Consider the following 13,158-nt stretch of genomic DNA (forward strand, 5'->3'; position numbering starts at 1 on the left):
GCCTAGGGCTATTCTTTATGGACAACATGCAGTCATCACCCCTGGCAAGGGCTTCTCTCATACAGCTCTTTTGTAAGGACTCAAGGGGCCTCCCTGGTGGCCTAGGGGTTAAGTCTCAGCACTATCACCACTATGGCCTGAGTTGGATCCCCAGCAGGGAGAAGCAGAACTCTCTTGTCTTACTGACTGCTCCCCTAGCAGTGTATTTCAGTAAATCTTCCTGTTCTGCTCACCACTCTGTGTCTGGTGAATCCTCTCACCCTCCCTGCACCTCTGGCCTACACCACAGTTCTTCTACACAAAAACAAATAAATAAATTTTAAAAGAGTATTGTGAGAGGGCCTCCCCGGTGGCGCAGCAGTTGAGCGCTGGGTTGCGAAGCTGCCCGCAGCCTCTGCGGCGCGGGTTCAATCCCCGGCTGCTCCCCGGCCACCGGAGGAGGGTCCCACATGGCGCACAGACCTCTCCTGCCACCCGCTGCTCCCCTCAGCAGTGTACCTCAGTCCTTCTGCCTGCTCTGCTCCCCGCTCTGGCTATGGTGAATTCTCTCACCCTCCCGCACTTCTGACTGTACCCAGTGCATGTATAAAACAAACAAACAAATAAATAAATAAATAAAACATGCCTCTATTAAAAAAAAAAAGAGTATTGTGAGAACCCAGGATGGAGCCACTTGGTGCTCATATGGGGTCTCTAGAGCTTAATGCCCATAACCTTTCTACAAAGTCACTGGGATTCCTGAATGTATGACATATTCCCGCCTCCTGAAACACTTCTCACAGTTATTTTTTCCATCAATTCGCCTCATTCCCCAAACCCCAATTTGAAGTTTTCTATAACCAAAATAATGAATTCAAGCAGGAAAGGATTATCTATCTTAATCATGGCTGCATCCTAACACTTTCTATGGTATGTTCCACATAGTATGTAATTAGCAAGTGTTTATTGAGTGAACAGGGCACTGCATGAATGAATGCTTTCCTTCCATATTATCTGTGTCTCCTTTCGCATTTTCCCATTGCATTGCTTGTTCTCATGTTCCTCTAGGCTGGAACTTGGGGTCTGCTGACTTTGAGAATCATGACTTATTTATCACTGGAGTGTCAGATCCCAGCAGAGTCTTACAGGGAGTAGCTGGCCCAGTGAATACGGAAGACTAACCAAATGAACAGTTACGTCAATATCCAGTTATTAAAGCAAGTGTGACCTTTGATGGATCAACAACAAAATTCCTTAGGCTGGAACATCTCTTTCACTTTTACACACTTGATTTATGTGAACAATACTTTTTCTAACAAGTTCCTTATGGGGAAATATCAGCTACCAGTACCTCTCAAAGATGAATATAACTATTTTAATATTCAAGTTAATGTCATTTTTTTTAAAAATGAGCACAGTTGATATAAAAAAAGATTTAGTTTAACCCAAATATGATTTAGCTAAGATTAAAACAGCCTTAATCTTCTTTGGAACTACCAAAGATTTATAGGATAATTAGAGAAAAGTCTTTATTATTCATCCATTCCTTCAAACTTTCTTTGAAAAAATTTTCTTAATGATTAATTTTTTCCAGACCCTAAATCTGTTTTTTTTTAATTTTTAATTTTATTTTTTAAATATATTTTTACATCATTTTTCATTTTTGCACAATGTATGCATTTTCATTTTGGTTTTAGTCCCCATACAATTCCCACCCCCCTTGTTTTAATCCTACTCCCTTCTCCCCACTCCTGTAGTGGGTCTCTGGTTTATAGTTGTTTATTGATTTTGATTTTATTATAATTAGTCTTTTTCCTGGTCCCTTATTTAGGTTTTCTGATCAATTTTTAGAGCAGTAATAGGCTCACCACAATACTGAATGGGAAGCATGGAGATTTTCCATAGGCCCTCTGCCCCTATACATGCATAGTTTCCTCCCTGCCCGCCCAGCTATCAACAACCCCAACCTAGCGGTGTCTTTGTCTAGTTCATTCCCTAAGGATCACATTAGAAACCATTTCAGGGCTACCTGATTCTCCCATGCCTAACCTTCCTTATCTAACACTGACCCTCAATACTTTCTTTTACTAGCATCCTAAAGTTGAGACCTGTTGGTATTTTATTCCCAGTGCCTATCAGGTAATCAACAAATATCTGTCCAACAAGTGAAGGAATGAAATATAAAGTTTGATTGCAAAGTTCAATGCATCAAAAATATGACTAGTTGGTGTATCAGTTATGCCTTTTAATCCCCTCACTACATTCAAAATGCTAGATGTTTTACATCTAGCACTCATGTAATCTTTAAAAGGACTGAGAGGGTGGACACGACTATTAATTCTAAGAGAAGGAGGTAATATGAAGAAGTTAAGCACTTGTCTTTCACTAGTAAGTAACAGAGCCAAGGTTTTCAACTTAAAGCTTAAGTGCTTAACCACTTCCCTTCCTGCCTTTCTTCCCCCAGCTGAACCTATAGGCTGCATTTGTTGTGTTGTTTGCAGTAGCCATGACTTTCTGAACTGCCTGCCAAACCAATAATCAGCCTGCACATTTTCTCTGGGTTCATACTCAAGAAACCCGCCCTAAGGTTATCACATCTCCTCAGCTCACTTCCCTGGGTTTGCACACTTGTCCTCTGCCATGAGCAAGGCATGGGGCTGCTATTAAGAGGATTTATCCTACTCACAAAGACAACACATCCAGAATCTGGTCTTTGGTTGTCTGTTTCCTATTTTCTTTGGCCTGCTGGCTTCTGAGCAGGGAGATGACTTTACTCATTTCTCTGCTCCCCCTCCCCCTTGCCACCCTCCCCTCCGCCACACACAACAAGCTCCAAGTTGGAGTCTCATGACCGTGGTCACTCCCTCTTGATCCCAGACATTCTGAGCAAATCCCAGGATTTATGCCCAGGAAGATATGCAAGGTTTGGGTAATGCTTTTATTGTAATTGTACCAAAAAGTCACAGAAACTGTGAGACAAGACTTCGACTGTGTTTATTATATTGTCTGTTGCCTGGGAAATGCTGGCAATGAAATGCAAGTATAACCTGTTTTTAATTGAATATATATTGGAATTCCTACTAAGTGCAAGGTACTGGACTAAGTACTTAGGTACAAGATGGCAGATTATGTGGACTCAATTCAATTATATTTTATCTATTTTTCCAGGCTCTGCTATTTGGTCTGTAGGATTAGTATCAACATGTGGGGTTCAAAGGGGCTTACATTGGAAGGTGGCCAAGATTAGAAAATACGTCTTTTTAAATGTAAACAAACTTTGTAAGCCATTGCTAAGGCTCTCCCTAAAATTTTTCATGAGATAACTGGCCCTCAACTATGCCTCCATTATTTAGGATTCAGCCAGAGAAAGACCAACTACTTGAGAACTTTTCAGGCACAGGGAATTTAATTTAGCATTTGGTTACATGGATGATAAAAGAGGTGAGCAGCCAGGGGGCCTCCCTGGCCTTAGGGTTATCTCAGATTTACATTGTGATGGCCTGAGTTCAATCTCTGGCCAGGGAGCTGACCCACATGGCACAGCAGACCTCTCCTGTCTCGCCTGCTGCTCCCCTCAGCAGTGTATTTCAGTAGATCTGCCTGTTTTGCTCCCAAATTTCTCTGGTGAATCTTCTCATCCCTCCACTTCTGGCCTACAACCCAGTTCTTCTATGAAAAAAAAAAAATCTTAAAAAAAAAAAAAAAGGCTGAGAAACCAAATAAAGATGAGGAAGCCCATAAAGTAGCAACAGCGGGAGGTCACTCGTATGCCCTGGGAATGCAGGGTCACTGTACTGACTAGAACCCAGAGTCTGGAATCTTCTGACAGGATCTGACAGAATCAGAGGGGGCTTGTTCAGTAGATGCAAGAGACACTAGGGGATTGCAGCCACAATTGGAGTCCCAGAGGAGGCAGGGGTCTGGGTGAGGGAAATAATACCCTGACCTCTCTTCTTCAAGCCCTCCCAAACTTCTCAATCTCTCCATTGGCTGAATCTGCCCAGGAAGCAAGGAAAAGGTGACACACAGCTCAAAGAGGGAGATGGACACACTGAAAGCAAAATACCTAGCCCAGCTCCAATATCAGGGACTGAAAATTCAGAGTCAAAACCACCTTTCCTACCTGTAATGGATCACCAAGTATAGGGAAAACAAGCAGCCAGATGCAGTGTGAGAAGTGCTTCAACAAAATACAAGAACACAGAATTGAGACATATGTAGGGAGTAAGAGAACGCTTTCCAATATAGCTGAGTCTTGAATTTAACCTTGAAGAGCAGACACTAGTCTTGTAAAGAAAGGGCAGGTGGAAGCTCATGAGTAAAGGTTAGCAGGTGAGAGAGAACAGAACATGCCTGGGGTTTTTTTTATGACTTTGGCAATTGTAGGTTGTAGAACAGTAGAACACGAGGCTAAGCTAGGTCAAGTGCACCAGAGTAAGGACTTGGATATGGCTCCTCCCCTGCACATAACTCTTTCAATACTCTCTAACTAGATTTTTTTTTTAGAAAAATTTATTTCTATTTATGCATATAAGAACTGGGGTACAGGCCAGAGGTGTGGGAGGTGAGAGGATTCACCAGAGACAGAGTGGGGATCAGAGCAGGTAGATTGACAGAAATACTGCTGAAGGGAGCAGCAGGCGAGACAGGAGAGGTCTGCTACACCATGATCCCTTGGTCAGCCAGGGATCGAACTCGTGCTGCTGAGGCAGTGGATAGCTTCATAGCGCTAAGCTTAACCCCTGCGCCAAGGAGGCCCTCTATCTAGTTTTTGTTTGTAAATTCATACATTTTCCCTATTTAATTTTTGTTTATTTAATTGAAGTAACATTGCGTTATAACATTATATAAAGAGGAATCCAAAATGTTCATGTTTCATGCCCCACAAACCCTGATTATGCCCCTTGCTGGGTGCTGCAAAGCAATACAATTAGTCAAGGCTGACTGGAAGCCTGTAAAGATCAGTTCCACTAATGAACTCTAGGCAAGTCTTACAGGAAAACAAGTTGAATCACTAAGTAGGTCTACCCCGAGGTCAAAGGAACCCACCACTCAGATCAAGATCAACACAATGGATATACACTGCTTCAGGTTTTCTATCAGTTATAGAAAACTGGAGGTAGGAGGCAATGGAGGTAGGAGGTCTTTCATCTTTTGATCACAGACATCAAAATTGGACATGCTTAGATTTGACCAGTGAGGAAAATGAAGGTAGTGCACAGAGAGAGGTAGAGGAGGGAGAATTTGTGTTGAAAAGGGAGGTGAGAGAAAGAAGATGATGATGTGTTAAGCTCATTAATGGACATAGACCCTCTATTGTTGTGTGTAGGTTGATGTTCCCAATTGCAGGTGCAAAGGAAAATATTCAATTGGGAACCAGGAATTCTGGCTTCTTACTGACCTAGTTTTGTCTCTGACACTATGACCTTACAGGTACATAATAAGAATGCCAGTCCACGTGCCAGCCTAGCACTTTCAGCACCAAAATTTTGATTGTTCATCCTTAAATACCATGAAATTATTTCTAGCACTGACTGTTAAGAAAATTGTAAATAATTCAGTATTAGCAGAAGATAATGAGCCAATTTCTGTGACTTTTAAAAGTGAAATTTTAGATTCAGTGTGAATATTCAACCAGTCTATGATACTGAAATTAGAGCTTGGTCTGGTCTTTATTCCTTATAGAACTAAAAAATGATACGAAGCTCTCCACTCTTGGAAAAGGAGAGAGTTGTATCAGGACATGGATAAAGCCAGGGTATGCAGAGTTTAAAACAAAATGTGTAATGACCAAGAGTCCTTCAAAATAACCATGAAGGATCCATTACTAAGATAAATACATCTTATATCCAGGATCCTCCTCATGTTTTTCTAAACTAGCAATGTTCAGAAAAGTCAATTTTTTTTCTATACTTACATTGTAATTTACTGTTAACATTACATCAAGGTTACCAATTTTTGGAAAGAATTACTTAATCTATATTTGCTATGTATGCTATTTTCAGCTCCACAAATGCCTTTGGGTATATTTCTCATATTTATTACTTTAAAGAAATGAAAATGGTTTACTATAATTAATATGAACAACTTTAGTGTTATCATATTCAATGACTAAAAAACAATGGGACATAGATAAAAATTTGGACATTGAGATGTTCAACACATTTGCTATTTTATATGCATTTCCTACCCAGCACAACTAAAACAGTTATTTAAAAACCTAGCCCTGCTATTCTGGTTAAATTATATAATTATAAGTTGAAGGAAATGCTGACATTGTTAACTTGGCAGAAATGGGCTGTTTGAAGATGTTCTGGGATTGCTGTTCTATAGCCACATGAACTTCTGCTTTTATTAAGGCTCTAGTGCGAATGAGAAATGGCAGCCCCAAAGCTAGCCAAGTGGTATTCAACACCATAAATCACTTCTGATTCATGAAACAGCTCTTGTATTTCAGGTATTATGAGGAATAAATGGAAAATACATATTAAATTTGGCCTTTGGGAAGCATGGGTGCCTCATTGTTGAGATCAGATTAATATATGTGAAATGATTAAATGACAATTCAGAAATGTATCCTACCTGGGTGTTAAATGGCATGTTTCATACACTAACAAGGTAGGGATCATCATCTGGCTATTTTCCTACTATTTATTCAGCCTTGTGGGGGCTGCAGAGGTAAAAGGCCCATTCCTAGAACTCATGGTCCAGCAGGAAAAAAAAGAAGGATATCAACATTTACAATATAATGGGCTACCTTGCTCAGCCTAGCTCTCATTCAAGTGCTTCTTTGGAATAAAACAGGGTAGCAAAGACACACTGGCCAAAGAGCATGTGAGGCAGGAGTGATCAATGCCGGAGATGAGTTTCCAAGTTTAACAGTAAATGAGCCAGAAACAAGGAGGGTTCTAGGGGAATGGGAAGAGAATGCAAAGTCCCACAAATGATTATAAGAGCCATGCTCAAACAGGGATGAGCACTGAGTGTGGTGGGAAAGGAAAAGGCATATATTAAGAAAAGGGGACGGGGAAGGTGAAGAGAAGGGCAAGGAAGGGGCCCAGTGGACTAGGGTGAGGATTATGGGTGCTTTGGTGTGTGGTTGTGATGGGGTAACATACATCTGAAGAGGTGTAACCCTGAATCAAATCAATGTTACCACAATTAAAAATAAATAAACACAGTCCTTCCATGTTTAAAACAAGTAGAAAGTGGTAAACTGAATTAGTGATCTGAATTCTTCACTACTCTACATATAATTATAATTCCTTTCTCTTGCTACCCTTATTTATTTCTTACCTCTTGGATGGGGCCATGGTAGCCAAAGTGATATCAGTGGCAAAATGGCAGGATCAGAGCTTCGGATATGACTGCGTGGTTGGATCCTGCCATGACCAGGAAGGACAACACACACTCTAGAGAACCACTGCCATGCCAGCCAGGGCCCCACCAGAGCAGATTTCTCCCAATCTTCCACAGACATGTGTGAGAAGTAATATTTTTTTGTTGTGTGCTACTGAGATTTTTCTTATGCAACAAAAGCTGACTAATATTGAGACCACTGAGCAGTTCAGTTTGGTTAAGAGAGCAGGATACACACTTGACATAAAGCTGATTGGCAAGTATTAACTAGGACCTCTCAAGGATATCTTACCAGGGTGACACTAATCTTGAACCATGATTCTAGAGCAACAGCCATTGTCCCAGAGAGGGACTGAAATCCAATTCGAAGGATCCACAAGACCTACTACAGCGACCTTCCAATCAAGGATTTCAAATGTTTTAAGCTAAAGAAATGATTATGTTAGCTTTCATGAAGTTAAAATACCAGCGATAGCTTTTTGTTACTGTAATGGGGATACAAAGATGGGGATACAATTTAATAGTAATTTAAATTTGTCAACCTTTAAAAAAGGATCCTTTGTTTTTTTTTGGGAAATGATTTTATCCTGACTACAATGAATTTCAGAAATAGGAATACAAGAAATGTTAGCCTTCTAAAAAAGAGAAATTTTTCCTAAAGGTGCAACTCTTTCAAGGTACTTACATATATTTCTTGTATTTCCCTCCAAAAAACTACATCTGGCTTTTGAATAATTTAAAAGAGGTGGGAGAGGAAAACACCCAATTAAATGGCAAAAACAGGCAGACACAGGGTGAAGGATGAGCCAAGTGTTCACAAGTGTCCCTTGTTTTTCAATGTCTTAGAAGTCAGACTGTTTGGAAATTATTCCCACAGATGAAAACATTATCCTGTCAAGGTCAAAGGGCATTAGTTTAATTTGGAGGAATGTGATTAAATATATACTCACAAACTCTGTGATAATCCTTTCAAAATGTACAGCCTACTCTGTAGAGATAAGAACCTATACCCCTAAATCACATAGTGATGTAAACCAAAATTACCTCAATAAAACTACTACAGTAAAAAAACCCCACAAACTATACAGCCTTGTTTCTCTCTACTTGAGTTTGGGTTGGGTTTAGTGACTCCTTTCTAATAAATAGGTTAGAAATAAAAGCTTGTAACTTCTGAAACTAGTTAAAACAGGCACTGTGAACTCCTCCCTGTTCTGTCTCTAGATCACCGACTCTGAGGAAAGAGCAGGGATGTTGAAATAACATTCAGTCCCCCCTATAGAAAGGCCCACTTCATGCTAAACGTGAGTGGAGCAGTCAGGGAGGGCCTGAGAATCCTGCTAACAGCTCTGAGGGTGCCATCTTGGAAGCAGGTTGGCTACTCCAGTCAAGACTTTAGGTGATCCTAGCCCTGGCTGACATCTTGACCACAACCTCATGAATGACCTTAAGCTAGAAGCACCCAGCTAGAGCTCTCCTGACTTCCTGACCCACACAAACCAAGATCATATATGTTTTATTGTTTTAGACTACTAAATTTTAGGCTACAGACCTCCCTTGGTGGCACAGGCAGTTGAAGGCAGCGCTGTGAAGCTGTCCACAGCCTCTGCAGCGCCAGTTTGATCCCGACCAGCTAGTGAGGGTCCCACATGGCATGGCAGATCTCTCCTGTCACGTCCACTGCTCCCCTCAGCAGTGCATTTCGTCAGTCTGCCTGTTCTGTTCCCCACTCTCTCTCTTTCTGGTGAATCCTCTCACCCTCCCGTGCATCTGGCCTATACCCCAGTTCTTGTATAAATAAATAAATAAATCTTTAAAAAAATTTAGGCTAATTCATTACATAATAAAAGATGCCTAATACATAGTTTATCTCAGCAACCATCAAAATAAGAATCACTTTGTAACTGAAAAAAAAAAAAAACACCCTACAAAATAATGATTTTAAGAGCAAAAGAGAAAGAGCATTTATTGCCAATGTCTAAGGTCACTACTGTACCTTAGGAAAACACAACTTATCAAACCTTTATAGAAAGGTCTTGTTGCAAAAGGCATTCAAATTGCACTTAAGAAAGGAGAAAATTCTCTTTGTTTTTCTAGAACTTTCTTCTCAGGAGATGAGTGAAAGAGATGGGGCAGCAGGCAAGTCTTTTTCCTATTAGCCCCTTCTCCTGAGAACCCTTACAATGCAGACCACCCCTTCCCACTGCTTAATGTTAGTAATGTCTTATCCCATGTCAGTGCCTGAAAAAAGTTGAGTGGAAATTGGATGTTGTTATCTTCCAGCACAATGCCTGACATGTAGAAGATGCTCAGTAAGTGCTGGCTGGATGAATGAATGAAGATCTAGAAAGATGAAATTGTAAGATTAAGCAGCCAGGATATCATAGCAGGAAAATGGCAAAGCCAGGCTCCCAGCTTGTATGAATGATGACTAAAACCACATACTAAGCAATGGATTCAAAGGTGGCAAGAGGGCAGAATGGCGCAAGCACAGATATTCTGGAATCACATAGGTCTGGATTCAAATTCTGTCCCCTATTGTTCAAATGCAAGACCTTGCACAATTGACAATCTAGCAATCCATTTCTCCACCTAAAAATGGAGCTAATATGGAACTTACATGACTTTTATGAGCACTGATAAAGTGCTAAACAACTGACAATTAATTGCTACTTAATAAATGCAAGCACGCTTTCATACCAAAGGCCACAGGGATGTTTTCCTCTAGGTCCTGACAATTTTGCTTTCTACACAACTCACTCAGCCTTTACCATCTCCCAACATTTACATTCATGAATGTTTCCTATTCTTTCCTTATCCAAACCATATCTTCTGTTTTACCCACATGAGATAGTATGTATGTATATAGGATGGAGCACAATAATTGGCAGATATATTGGGGTCCTAATAAGTGAAAGCCATAAATAACAGTATTATCTCAAATACTTCCAAGCCAAAAGCATTACATAAACCCTGTACTTAATAAATATTTGCTGATTTATTGTACAAAATAAACTAGATATGAATTCCAGCTGTTAAGATTATACAAGTTACACAAGAAAATCTTTAGTTGGATGGTTGCTCTGATTCAGTATTTTTTTTTTTTTTTTGGAAATGCATGGAAAATTAAGGAGGTACATAAAGACCAGAATCAAGAGAATGTCCTAGGTCTTTTCATGTAAATAAAAAAATTTAGTTTGGTGAACTATAGGCCAGCAAACTTACTATTGATTTGGTTAATATGTGATCCCATACATCAGTATGGGTAGTGACTATTTCAATAAATAGAATAAGGAAATAAACTGATTAGTGATTTGGAAACTACATGCTGGTATCAGAATAAGAAATGAGGATGTAGTTAGAATCACACAAGACTGTGACTGGCGTCAGATAAAATCAGAAAGTGGGTATAATTGTCACAGTTTGGGGTAGGGACAGAAGACACTTAAATGGGTTTCATGGGGAGAGGCAATAAAATAATGGCCTGTGGAGGAAAAGCTTTGCTTTGACATCATTGAACACTGGCATCAGTGGCCAGAAAAAGCAGGTGAGAAATTGGGCTGCAGATCAGAAATGAAATGTGAAAATGGACCCTCTTCAATTCTGGGTGCCATTAATCAGACGAGTGTAAGCTGGAGTTTGCACTTTAATGGAAAATGTGAATCATGTGAGTTGCAAAATTCCTTTAAGTCTTTGAATTTAAAGACTCTATTGATTATGATCTATTTTAAAAAAAAATCACTAAAAGACTGCTCCACGCAGACCTCTCCCCTCCACTGGCAATCAACCACCATCATCTTCAATCCCTTATGCTCAGTGGACACTTTCTTACTGTCATCCTCCATGTATTTGTGGAATACAGGGTTTTGTGTGACTACTATACAATGTAGGGCATATAAATATACACATACATATATATGTAGGTATGTAAGAAAATTTTATCATGGTAATTCCTATTTCCAAAGTTTGTCTGGGTCATTGTTTGAGGACTTCTGGGTGATTTTCCTCTGATCTAATCATTCAAGAGGACTTGCAGAGCAGAAAAGACTCACTCTGGCAAGAACAAGGACAGGACTTCCAAAAAGAACAAACACAACTTGTGAGTTGCTGAGAGTGACTCAGGCGCTGGCTCTGTGCTCCCAGAGTCATAGCACATCCATCACCACATCATTACAGGGTGTCCTGCTGATGGTCTTTGGTGTGCTGCAAAGGGGTCATGCTCTACTGGTATCTGCTGACTTAGTACTTCAGCAAGGAACACTACCACTGGGTCACATGGAAGGAACAACTGTCTAGTGAGTACCTGTTAGGTGTAAAGCATTGTGCAAAGCAAACCACCTGGTCCTTGCTCTCACCAGTGACCAACTCTAGCTGGTCACTGAGCCTATGGGTGCTAAAATGGGTGGGAGAGATAGTCAGTGTATCCGGTGTTCAGGGGGTGGATACATTTGTGGTCTGAGCTCATCAACAAAAGCTTCATGCAGGAGACAGGAGCTAAACCGAGCCCAGGATTAAGACAGAGAAAAGCAAGGACACTTCCAGATGGGGAAGAACAATGCACACAATGGTGCAGAGGCAGAAATGTACCTGGCTTGTTGGCATGGATCAAGAAAGCTTGTGAAAGGCAAACACCATATAATTTCATTCATGTGCAGTACATAAACACAAAAAACGAATGAATCAAATACAATAAAAACAAACTTTTAGACTATAAGATCACATTAATACTTACCAGAAAGGTAAGAGGGCAGTGGGTTAAGTCAGGTAAAAGGGGCAGAGTGAAGAATAGAATTGGACTGTTAGTGAATATAATGTATTCTAAACAGATGTTGATATGTAATGATGTACACCTGAAGCCTATATACTGTTCTAAAACAATGTTATTTTAATAAAATTTTGTTTTGGAAAGAATAAACTTGAAATATGATCTTTGTAATATTCATCTTACTCACAAAGTTTATGAAAGGAATATATCCTACCCATCTCACAAGAGTAACATGGCTCACAGAGAAGATAGAAAATAGTTAAGTTTTTCCCAGCTCTGCATTCTATATTGTGTCTTAGGAAATGTTTTCATCAGTTGTCTCTTTTCCCATCACATTCCTTGTGGTTAATATCCACAATGTTTCACATCTCTTTGATCTACTCTGGAGTGGGAGATCATGGTCAATTATAGAACTGAGTGAAATTCAATCAAAGAGTCTTACTGTATTACACAATGCTGCTAAGACCTATAAAGAGCAGAAGACTAAATAGGATCTCTATTTTAAAAAAAAAATAAAACTAGTAGGAAAGACAACACATTGAAAACACTGGAAACTTTTAAATAAAACACTGCCTCATATTATAGAGGGAAGGGACACAAACTGTGTTTTAATTTGCAGTTTACAGCTAGCATGATCTATAAAGTCATATGTGAATAATATGTTAATACAACTCATAATTCACATCAGGGCTGCCACAGACTGTTGCACAGAATGGGCACTGCACAAAAAAAAAAATAAAAAAAAAAGGACCAGATCTAGAAAGAAAGCTCTTTGCTTGCTATATACCATCTGCCCAGAGGGGAATATCATTTTCCAATTCTTCTACCTGGAAGGGGTATATTTTCTTAATTTATACATTTAGAGGAGACATCTTTCTTTCATTAGCTTAAAAGTCTGTTAGAGGTGAGTTAGAGGTTCTCATCCTCCTTTTTCACATGAACAGAATGTGACTCTTGATAAAGATTTTGTAGGTATCTTAGGTGTCTTTGTAATTGTCTCCATCTTGGAGATAAATAAACAAGAATTTGAAGAAGAGATGGGGTAGAATTAACTTAGG

The 13,158-nt window shown here is 39.7% G+C and overlaps 1 protein-coding gene across 3 annotated transcripts in view; it reads right to left on the reverse strand.

Annotated features, from left to right (window-relative positions):
* COL14A1 (collagen type XIV alpha 1 chain) overlaps positions 1–13,158 on the reverse strand; it is a 161,158-nt gene that overhangs the window by 7,825 nt on the left and 140,175 nt on the right. The window lies entirely within an intron of this gene.

The sequence above is a fragment of the Talpa occidentalis genome, unplaced genomic scaffold (assembly GCF_014898055.3).
Source record: "Talpa occidentalis isolate TD23 unplaced genomic scaffold, MPIMG_talOcc4v2.1, whole genome shotgun sequence".
In the NCBI taxonomy this organism is placed as follows: Eukaryota; Metazoa; Chordata; class Mammalia; order Eulipotyphla; family Talpidae; genus Talpa; species Talpa occidentalis.